Genomic DNA, 12,082 nt, shown 5'->3' with positions numbered 1-12,082 from the left:
TTCATAACCTAGGACATTTTAGACTTCAACATTCATGGAGATGTTTCTGGGGATCTGCCTTATTTCCATTCCCATTTCAGTCTCTTCCGTCTCTTCCCTTTTGATCCACCTCCTTTTAAGTTATTTCTGTTCTTTGTTTTAATTGCCAAATATGATCCTATATCATAACATAAGCAATGTGAGCTTTCACAACGAGCCTTACTACTAAGTAATATCATTGTGTCATTCAAGGTTGACCACACCCTGATCACATTTTTTTTTAGTAGTTTACCTCTGAACTAATGCATTTACTTCTATAGTGTGTTCCAAATTACAGAGAAATGTAAACAAAATCAGAATCTCATGGAATTCCATTCGCTTGAACTCATCATTTCTTCCCCCTACCAATTTTTATTTCCTCATTATTACCTCTGAAGAACAAGTTTATATTTCTATTTTTAAATTGTCAGTATGAAGAATTAATTAACTCCCTTCCCTTATGAAATAGTAAATTTTGAGCACATATATTTTTTGTCATCTCTGCACTTCATGAAATTTTTTATTTATTTTCATGTAACACAGGCACTCAACATTTGTAGTCTTTTCTCACATGGCCTCATTTTTGCTTCTCATGCTATAACTATGTTAGGCTACTGTCCTTTTTAAAATAATGTAATTTGTAGTAGGAAGCTGAGATGGGTATGAACTTTGGGGGTCATCGGTGGAATTCTATGGTTCGGGTATTGTTTAATTATGCCCTCTACCCAAGAAGTCATGTGATTTTGATTGATCTCTAGGTTGGCAGTATTGGGATGTTCTGTGGAACGTTAAAATATGGGTTCTGGTGGGAGGTCCTTAGGTCCTAGGCATGAGCTTTGAGAATTTGGTTCTTAGCTACTCATAGAGTTCTTGTGAGAGAGTTGTTATGAGAGAACATGACTGGCCTCACTCAATCAATTCTCTACTTCCTGGCTGGAACTATGATCCTTCTTCTGTTCACATTCCTATCATTCACCATGAATCCTGGCCCAGAGGTGATTTAATTTAACATTTTGACTTCATGAGTCAGCTGTGTCAAGAATTTTGTTGTAGTAAAAAAGCTATCTGATGAATAAGTTAAGCATTCAGAAAATTTCTTCAGTGGGTAAATTAAGAAAATTTTTAATAAAGATGATGTTATGGGTTGAATTATATCCTTTCAATATTTACTTGTGGAAGATCTACAATATTTACCTGAGGAGGCTATAATTCCTCATTATTTCAGAATATAACTATATGTGGAGAAGAATTCCTTCAGTAGCAAATGAAAGTTAAGAATTATCATTTGGGGTGATGCTTCTATAAGAATAAAGATGTACTATAAGAAGATGGTACTAGGATGTATACACACATGGTAAGGGTGTAGATTGAGTAGTGTTCCTCATAAGCAGAAGCTCAGGAGTCACAGCACAGCTGTGTTGCCTGCCAAAACAAGAAGTTCAGAGATGAGTATCACCATGCTAGAGATAAGGATCTTCTTTTGGAAAGTTCCAGAAATATCCCTCTTCTATCCATTTGTTGGTGTGAATGCCACCTACCAGGCTAAGATGTATGGGTTCATGCTCAGAATACTTTAAGGTTACTCTTGGGAACACAAACCAGAAATAAGCACCTGTTGTATTATTAATATTCTCAGGGCCACACTTTATGTGGGATGTAGTATTTGGTCATTACAAGGGAGGATACAGAGACTTGAAGTGTTCAAGTGCTAATCAAAGTCCAGGGAGTCCTGGAGGCTGGAAAAAGCCATGTCTACAGTACTCTAAAGTCTTGACTGTGCATTGCAGAACAGATGCTCTTTTTCATGTGGAATGCTATGGTCTCAACATTCCCACTCTACATACTTAAGTCCCCAAGCACCACTCAAAATTGTCTCAGGTGTAGGAATTCATAAAGATGTAGAGGTGATCATGACACCACCATGACTAAGAGATATTCCATCCTAGGAACAGAAGAAGACCTTGTTTTAGGGCTGTGAAGGGAATGTGGGTTCTTGCCAAGACAGGTATAAGGATGGTTGAGCCTAATGAGCTAGAAATGACTAAATGTTCCAGTCATTGAAGAAAGAAGTACTCTTTATGTTCCCAGCATCTAGCTCTATGTGCAGCATCCTGTTTTATTATGGGGTGACCAGCACCCCAACAGAGCGTGTTCCTGCTCAGAAAGTGTGAGCTACCTATGAAAATTAAAAAGTCTGAAATAATCAGTAAGAAATAAAGACAGAGCCAAATATTAGATTTAAAATTTGGGTTCCTGATGGGTCTTCATGCTCTGATATTAACTTGAACTGAAGGACTGAAAAATGTCCCAATTCTTTATTTAAGAGGGAGTACAAAGGTAGGGAAAAAATTATAGTGGGACGGAGTCTTGTGTCTCTGTGTGGCAGGGGTCTTTCAGTAAGCAGGTTGTTTGGCATTTGGTAGGTTATGCCCACCTTGGGTAGGCTGTTTAATCCTAAGGCTGTGAGCTAAGACAGGGTACCAGCATGATCTATGCATCCTCAAACTAGAGAATTTCACCTAGGAGTTCCCAGAAAACTAGCTTCCCTGCCTTATATTGGCTTGTACAAACCTATAATCCATATTTGGCTTTCAACACTGTGTATTCATATTTATTCAATGAATAAATGCATGAATGAATGATGAATCTAACAGTAGTGAAGATATTGACTCAATGAAAATACAATACAAGGTATTAGAAAATCTATAAAAAATGAGATGAAAAAAGCTTTATTTTCACATGTCAAGTGAGGTCTAAAATGCCCTTGTTGAGCACCTTGTCATAGAGTCTCAGGGTAAGATTCGTATTTGAACTGAATTGTGCATCAACACTAAGAGAAAGGAATATGCAATGCCAGGGTCTGGATGCTGCTGAGGAGAAAAATAAGTGTTGGAACATATGTGGAGGACTACTAAGTGTTGCTCTGGGGTGTGGACATTAGAAACATATGTCATTTTGTCTCCCAGTAGATTCCTAAAACAGTTGCTTTGTAGACCAAAGAATTTTGTGAGGTGCCAGTGAAGAAGTATACAAAAAGTGCAGGATTTGAATATAAGAATTTCTCCTGCAGATTTCAACTAGGGAAAGAGGACAATTTTTTACTGTTTAACCTTCCCTTTAGTACTTTTTTTGCCCAGATATGGAGAATTTACCCAGGACAAAGGTGGTTAATGTTTATAGGATTGGGCAATGCCAGAGTATCCTTTTCTATTATCTACAAGGGAGCTGCCTACAGGAGTTGAAGTGAAAGCTGGTGACCATTGAAAGCTAATAAAGATATGAAACCCTGAGATTTCCTGCACAGAACTGTGGGCAAACCAGAAACCAGAGACATTCAAGGTATGCTCTATTGCCAAGATATTCTTGGCCTCTCTTCCATGCAATTCCATCCCAACCTATTCACCTACTGTGAGTTCTTGCTATTCTGGATCACTTGTCAACTGTCAGCCTAGAGAGCAATGTTAGTGATGCAATCTTACAATGTGGGCTTTACAAAATATATGAGTGGGTCTTCAAGGATCAACATGGCTTCTTCCCATGTTTTTGGATATTTTTCTTTTATCACAAATAATGCATTTGTGTTGTGTGTATAATTTCTTTTCCAACCACAAAGAATTATTTACAAGTTAGATATTCCTGAATCCCCTTCTCTATAGGTCATTACTTACTGTACTTTCCATTCTTGTTTCTTTCACAATTATTAGCTCTGAATACTACACTTTTTCATATAAAATTTTTTATTTGTTCTAATTAGTTGTACAAGACAGTAGAATGCACTTATATATTTGGATAAATCATCATAAATGGAGTATAATTTCTCATCTTTCTGATTGTACATATTGTAGAATCACATTGGTCATGTAGTCATATATGTACATGAAGTAATAATGTTTGTTTCATTCTACTATCCTCCCTACCCCCATACCCATTTCCCTCCCTTTACTCCCATCTACCTAATATAAAGTAACTATTCTTCCACAGACCCTGCCCCTTTATGATGAATTCATATCTGCCTATCAGAGAAAACATTCAGCCTTTGGTGTTTGGGTTTAGCTTATTCCACTTAGCATGATATTCTCCAACTCCATCCATTTACCAGCAAATACCATAATTTCATTATTATTTAAAGCTGAGTAATATTCCATCATATACATATGTGTGTGTGTGTGTGTGTGTGTGTGTGTGTATGTATACACAAACCACATATTCTTTATGCATTCATATGTTGAAGGGCACCTAGGTTGGTTACATAGGTAAGCTACTGTGAGTTGAGCTGCTATAAACATTGATGTGGCTGTGTCATTGTAGCATGCTGATTTTAAGTCCTGTGGGTATAAACCGAGGAGTAGAATAACTGGGCCAAGTGTTGGTTCCATTCCAAGTTTTCTGAAGAAACTCCATACTGCTTTCCATAATGGTTGCACCATTTTGATTCAATGCATTAGTATGATCAATGGACTTCCTTTATAAAATGTAAAGGGCGTGGCACATAGACTATATAGTTCCTCTTCACTCTGCTTAATGAAATTGTTATTTCCTTTGTATAGAGATTAAAATTTTAAGACTCCATCCCTTTTGCATTCCTTCTTATGCCTCATGCTCCAGTGACTTAAACTCTTCATCATTTTTTAAAATTCTATTTGAATTACACCTAGTTTCAAATATTCAGAAGAGTTTTTCAGTGGATTTATTTAGCAAATATTCAACAAGAAAATTATGGATCAATAGTGTTCCTCCCCCAATTCCTATTCTGAAGATCCATCACTTGGCGTTCAGTACCTCAGAACATAATACTTTTTGAAGATAGGAATCGTTAAAGAGGTGATGAAGTTAAAATGAGATGATCAGGGTGGTTCCCAATCCAACATGACTGTTGGCCATACAGGAAGAGGAGATGAGGATAGAGATACACAAAGGAAAGGTCATATGAAATACAGGAAGGAGATGATGATGTAAGGCAACTGGAGGGGTGGCGCTGACCAATTCAACACCAAAATAGCAGTAATTTAACTTTCAAAATTGTGGAAAAGAAATTTCCGTAGTGTAATCTACCAAGGATATAATACTTTCTTTTTATAGTCTCAGCAAACTTATACAGATCCACTTTGTCCTAGTCAGGAATTGGCTTTTCAGTGTGACCTAGATTAGACTATGACCTTTTCTTTTTTTTTTAAATTAATTATTTATTTATTTTTGGATTTTTTACAGACTACATTTTGATTCATGTACACAAATGGGGTACGTCATTTCGTTTCTATGGTTGTACATGATGTAGATTCATATCATTCATGTACATGTACATGTACATAGGGTAATGATGTCTGTCTCATTCCACCATTTTTCATACCCCATCCCTCTCATTTCCTTCTACATAATCCAAAATACCTCCATTCTTCTCTGACTCCCCACACCCTCCACCCCCATTATATATCATTCTCCACTTATCAGGGAAAACATCTGGCCTTTGGCTTTTTGGGATTGACTTATTTCATTTAGCAGGATATTCTCCAATTTCATTCATGTGTTTATTTATTTTATTTTTTTTAAATTCATTTTTATTGTTAACAAATGGGATACCTCTTGTTTCTCTGTACATGAAGTAGAGGCATACCATTTGTGTAATCATACATTTAACTAGGGTTATATTTTTGATTCATTCTATTATTTTTTTTCTTCCCCCAACTCCTCTCATCCCTTTTATCCCTCCATAGAGTCCCTCCTTCCTCCATTCTTGCCCCCTTCCCACCCCCTATATGTATCATCTTCCGCTTATCAGTGAGATCATTCATCCTTTGGTTTTCTTATTCTTCCAGATGAATTTCATGATTGCTTGCTCTATTTCTGTGAGATACGTCATTGGGATTTTAATTGGAATTGCATTGAATCTGTATAGCACTTTTGGTAGTATGGCCATTTTGACAATATTAGTTCTGCCTATTCAAGAACATGGGAGATCTTTCCATCTTCTAAGGTTTTCTTTAATTTCTTTCTTTAGTGTTCTGTAGTTCTCATTGTAGAGGTCTTTCACCGCTTTTGTTAGATTGATTCCCAGGTGTTTTATTTTTTTCAAAGCTATTGTGAGTGGGGTAGTTTTCCTAATTTCTCTTTCTGAAGATTCATCACTTATGTATAAAAATGCATTGGATTTATGAGCATTAATCTTATATCCTGCTACTTTACTGAATTCACTTATGAGTTCTAAAAGTTTTCTGGTGAAATTTTCTGGTTGCTCTAAATATATAATCATGTCATCAGCGAACAGGGATAGTTTGAGTTCTTTTTTTCCTATTTGTATCCCTTTAATTTCCTTGGTCTGTCTAATTGCTCTGGCTAGAGTTTCTAGGACAATGTTGAATAGAAGTAGTGAAAGAGGGCATCCCTGTCTTGTTCCAGTTTTTAGGAGGAATGCTTTCAGTTTTTCACCATAAATTTAGAATGATATTGGCCATGGGCTTAGCATAGATGCCCTTCACAATGTTAAGGAATGTTCCCACTATCCCTATTTTTTTCTAGTGTTTTGAGCAATAAAGGGATACTGTATTTTATCAAATGCTTTTTCTGCATCTATCAAAATAATCCTGTGATTCTTGACTTTAAGTCTATTGGTATGGTGAATTACATTTATTGATTGCAGATGTTGAACCAACCTTGCATCCCTGGCATAAAACCCACTTGATTGTGGTGCACTATCTTTTAAATATATTTTTGTATGCGATTTGCTAAAATTTTGTTGAGAATTTTTGCATTGATGTTCATTAAGGATATTGGTCTGAAATTTTCTTTCCTCGATGTCTCTGTCTGGTTTAGGTATCAGGGTGATATTGGCTTCATAGGATGAGTTTGGGAGGGTTCCCTCCTCTTCTATTTCATGGAATACTTTGAGAAGTATTGGAATGAGCTCTTCTTTAAAGGTTTTGTAGAACTCGGCTGAGAACCCATCAGGTGCCGGACTTTTCCTTGTTGGTAGGCTTTTGATGACTTCTTCTATTTCATTACTTGAAATTGATCTATTTAAATTGTGTATGTCCTCCTGGTTCAGTTTAGGTAATTCATATGTCTCTAGAAACCTGTTGATGTCTTCGAGATTATCTATTTTGTTGGAGTATAGATTTTCAAAATAGCTTCTAATCATGTTTTGTATTTCACTCATGTCTGTTGTGACATTTCCTTGTTCATTCCAAATTTTAGTAATTTGGATTTTCTCTCTTCTCCTCTTTGTTAGTGTGGCTAAGGGTTTATCAATTTTGTTTATTTTTTCGAAGAACCAACTATTTATTTTGCCAATTTTTTGTATTGTTTCTTTTGTTTCAATTTCATTGATTTCAGCTCTGAGTTTAACTATTTCCTGTCTTCTACTACTTTTGGTGTTGCTCTGTTCTTTTTCTAGGGCTTTGGGCTGTAGTGTTAGGTTGTTTATTTGATTTTTTCTTCTGTTATTGAATGCACTCCATGAAATAAATGTTCCTCTAAGTACTGCTTTCATAGTGTCCCAGAGATTTTGATATGATGTTTCTTTGTTCTCCTTTATCTCTAACATTTTTTTAATTTCCTTCCTGATATCTTCTGTTATCCATTCATCATACAATAGGGTATTATTTAATCTCCAGGTTTTGGAGTAGTTTCTGTTTTTTACTCTTTCATTTATTTCTAATTTCAATCCATTATGATCTGATAGAATACAAGGTAGTATCTCTATCTTCTTGTATTTGCTAACAGTAGCTTTGTGGCATAAAATATGGTCTATTTTAGAGAAAGATCCATGTGCTGCAGAGAAGAAAGTGTATTTGCTCTTTGTTGGATGGTATATTCTATAAATGTCCATTAAGTCTAAATCATTGATTGTGTTATTGAGATCTGTGGTTTCTTTATTCAATTTTTGTTTGGAGGATCTGTCCAGTGGTGAGAGATGTGTGTTAAAATCACCTAGTATTATTGTGTTGTGGTCTATTTGATTTCTGGAATTGAGAAGGATTTGTTTGACGTATATGGATGAGCCACTGTTTGGGGCATAGATATTTATGATTGTTATGTCTTGCTGATTTATGCTTCCCTTAAGCAGTATGAAATGTCCTTCTTTATCTCTTCTAACTTTGGCTTGAAGTCCACATTATCTGATATGAGAATGGATCTCCAGTTTTTTTGTATGTCCATGTGAATGGTATGTTTTTCCCTATCTTTTCACCTTAATGTGTGGGTATCTCTCTCTATGAGATGAATCTCTTGTAGGCAACAAATTTTGGATCTTTCTTTTTAATCCAATCTCCAGTCTATGTTTTGATTGATGAGTTCAGGCCATTAACATTCAGGGTTATTATTGAGATATGATTTGTATTCCCAGTCATTTGGCTCATTATTTTTGTTTTTTGACATGACTTGTTTTCTCCTTTATTTGGTTGTTCCTTTAGACTAGTTCCTCCCTTAGGTGATTTACATCATTGTTTTTCATCTCTTCCTCATGGAATATTTTGCTGAGAATGTTCTGTAATGCCAGCTTTCTCTTTGCAAATTCTTTTAGCTTTTGTTTTTCATGGAAGGATTTTATTTCATCATCAAATCTGAAGGTTATTTTGCTGGGTATAAGATTCTTGGTTGGCATCCATTTTCTTTTGGAGTTTGAAAAATATTGTTCCAGTCCCTTCTAGCTTTTAGGGTCTGGATTGAAAAATTGACTGATGTCCATATTGGTTTCCCCCTGAATGTAATTTGATTCTTTTCTCTTGCAGCCTTTAAAATTCTGTCTTTATTTTGTATGTTAGGTATTTTCATTATAATGTGCCTTGGTGTCAGTCTATTGTAATTTTGTGTATTTGGAGTCCTATAAGCCTCTTGTAGTTGATTTTCCATTTCTTTCTTCAGATTTGGGAAATTTTCTGATATTATTTCATTGAATAGATTGTTCATTCCTTTGGTTTGTTTCTCTGTGCCTTCCTCAATCCTGATAATTTTTAAATTTGGTCTTTTCATGATGTCCCATAGTTCTTGGAGATTTTGTTCATGATTTCTTACCATCTTCTCTGTTTGGTCAACCTTGTTTTCAAGGTTGAATATTTTTTTCTTCAATATCTGAGGTTCTGTCTTCCAGGTGTTCTATCCTATTGGTTATGCTTTCTATGGAGTTCTTAATTTGGTTTATTGTTTCCTTCATTTCAAGGATTTCTGTTTGTTTTTTTTTTTCAGTATCTCTAACTCTTTTTTGAAATGATCTTTGCTTCCCGTATTTGCTCTTTTAACTGTTGATTGGTGTGATCATTCAATGCCTGCATTTGCTCTTTCATCTCCTCGTTTGCTTCCCTATGGTTTTGATTATGTACATTCTGAACTCCCTTTCTGACATTTCTGCTGCCATGCTTTCATTGGATTTTATTGCTATACCTTCTAGGTTTGTTTGGGACATTTTCTTCCCTTGTTTTCTCATATTGTTCACGTATCTACCTCTCTAGTAGTGAAACTCTGGGATATTACAGATTTCCTCTATTGACTAATATTGTCTCTGTAGATTTCCAATAACTCACCTCTTAGCCTTTTGTAGCCTGAAGTCTTGGAGGAATTTGATAATGTGGTACTCTACTAGGAAGGTGGCCTTCTAGGAGTGGTGACCTTCAGATGGGATATATTTCTCGGTGGCTCTGAGTTGGTCCTGAGTCTCTCAATACCTCCTTTTCTTCACTCCTAGGTCTTGTCAAAGGTCCTCTAGCCTCTTGTACGTGTCTCAGAAAGGAAGTTGCCCTTACAATGATGATGGCCACGCCCTCAGGAGTAATTCAAAATGCTTGCACCACCCTATAAAGAAGCCTCTGGCTAGCTCCGTGACAGTGACAAACCTCGGTGTGGTGGTCGGTGGGGGTTGTTCAGTGATGGCGTCTGTTTTTGGCCTGGTGTGTGGGCTGGTTGGCTATCCATTTCCCAGCTCCTCAAGGCAGGCGGGTTGGGTGCCCACCTGCTACTCCGCGATGCAAGTGGCCTGACTCACCCACCAGTTCCCTCTGTGACTGCTCATCCTTTTACTTTTAAATGCCATAATATTATTCTTCTTTATGGCTGAATAATATTCCAATATCTTTATGGAGATTATTCTCCAAATCTGGAGTATTCCTAGAGAAAGCAAACCTAGACTGAACAGGAAAGAGTTCTAAACGGGTCTTTATCAGTTAAAAGACTGGAGGAAGCATTGGGCCCAACAATCTACACACACAGGAAGTAGGGAATGGATCAACATTCTCAGAATTAGACAGAAATGCAAATGGGAATTTTGTGAAGTTTAGTATCAGATTCATGAGTAAGACATGACAAGGAAAAGCTGTTTGAGAATGGGGAAAACCCAGAGAGTGGAGTGTTCCAGAATGTCAAGTGATGGAGTCTTTGTTCTGTAGATAGTGCCAGTGGCAGATGAGAGGTAGATAAAGTGACCTCTGATATTACTCTGTGGAATAACTGTTGATCTTGATAACATGGTTAGAGAGGGCGAGGGCCCTGAGGGCCAAGTAGGGCAGGTGTGCCAGCAGCTGGCAGGGATGACTTGGAACTCCTGACACCCCAGGTCTCTACTGAAACACCACCTCAGCCAAGGAGACAGTTTAAGCAGGTGGTGGCATGCCATGTATTGTACAAACAGTCATTAGTGTGTCTGTATCTATAAGAAGCCATTAAAAATAAGAGAAAATGAATCAGAATTACATATTCTGAAAGAGAAGAGTAACCAGGATGAATTAAAATGTAATATAAGGTTTGAAAAGTATAACACTGTAGTGAAAAAGTTGAATAATGAAAAATTCTAGAAATTGATATTTTAATGCATGAGTGAATGTAGTATATCACATAGTTTGCATGTCAAAGTAATGAGTAAACTTTATTAAATGAATAGAATTGGGAAAAATAGGTGGCCATGTAAAATAAAATAAACAAGTTTCATGTGATGTGATAAATCCAAATATACTAAAAACATTAATTCTTCCACCCACGTACATGAAATATCTTTCCATCTATTTGCATCTCCTTCAATTTCCTAAATAATTGTTTTATACTTTTCAGGTTATAGAGCTTTCACTTTCTTAATTAAATTTACCCCAAGCTTTAAAAATTTGTTTTTGTCAGTATTATTTATTATTTTATTTTATTTTAATTATTATTATGATATTACTGGGATTTTTATTGTAGGAAATGGAGTTACCCTTCATTTCATTTTCTGCAGTTTTCATTGTTAGTGTTGAGGACCATTACTCACTTTGGTGTAATAATGTTGTATTTACAACTTTATTGAATTTTATATCATCTATCACTTTTTCAATGGAATTTAGAGTTTCTCTATATGTGATCATGTTATCAGAAAACAGTGACCCTCTTTCCTGTATTTTTACTTTCCATTTTTCTGGTTGCCTCACTCTCTGATGTTGAATAGAAGTGACAAGAGTGAGCATTCTTGTCTTGGCCCATTTCTTGGAGAAGAGGTTTCAATATTTAAGTGTTGATTGGTGTTATTTGTAGGCTATTATATATGGGCTTTTTTGTGTTGAAGTATCTTCCCTTGATCCCTAATTTGTTTGATTTTTTATTATGAAAGGATGTTGAATTGATGAAATGATCTTTATGCTTCTAAAGAGAGGACCATATGAGTTTTGTCCCTCATTTTTTTAAAGATGCAGATTCATATTTATTGAATTGCGAATGTGTAAGCCTACTTGTATATCTGGGATAAATTCCACTTAATTGTGGTGCATGATAGGTTTTTTTCTATGGAATTTAGTTTGGTAGTAGATTATTGAGAAATTTTGTGTCTGTGTTCATCAAGAATATTATCCTATAGTTTCCTTGATTCCGTATGTTTGTGTGTGTCCTTAGTATTAAGGTAATACTGGTCTTCTAAGGAGACATAAGACTATAGTCTCTTTTCTACTTTGTGAGAAAGTTTGTGGGGAATTGGCGAGTTTTTTATTTGATCCATGTGAGCAGTGAAGACATCAATCCTGAATTGTTTTTGATCAGAGGGTTTTATTTTTGGTTTGTTTTTTAACTGCTGCTTCCATTTCCTTGCTTAGTATGGTTGTTTTGATATTTTATACTTGTTCTT

Source organism: Sciurus vulgaris (genome assembly GCF_902686455.1).
Source record: "Sciurus vulgaris genome assembly, chromosome: 11".
Taxonomy (NCBI): Eukaryota; Metazoa; Chordata; class Mammalia; order Rodentia; family Sciuridae; genus Sciurus; species Sciurus vulgaris.
Note: the sequence above shows the minus strand (reverse complement) of the source record.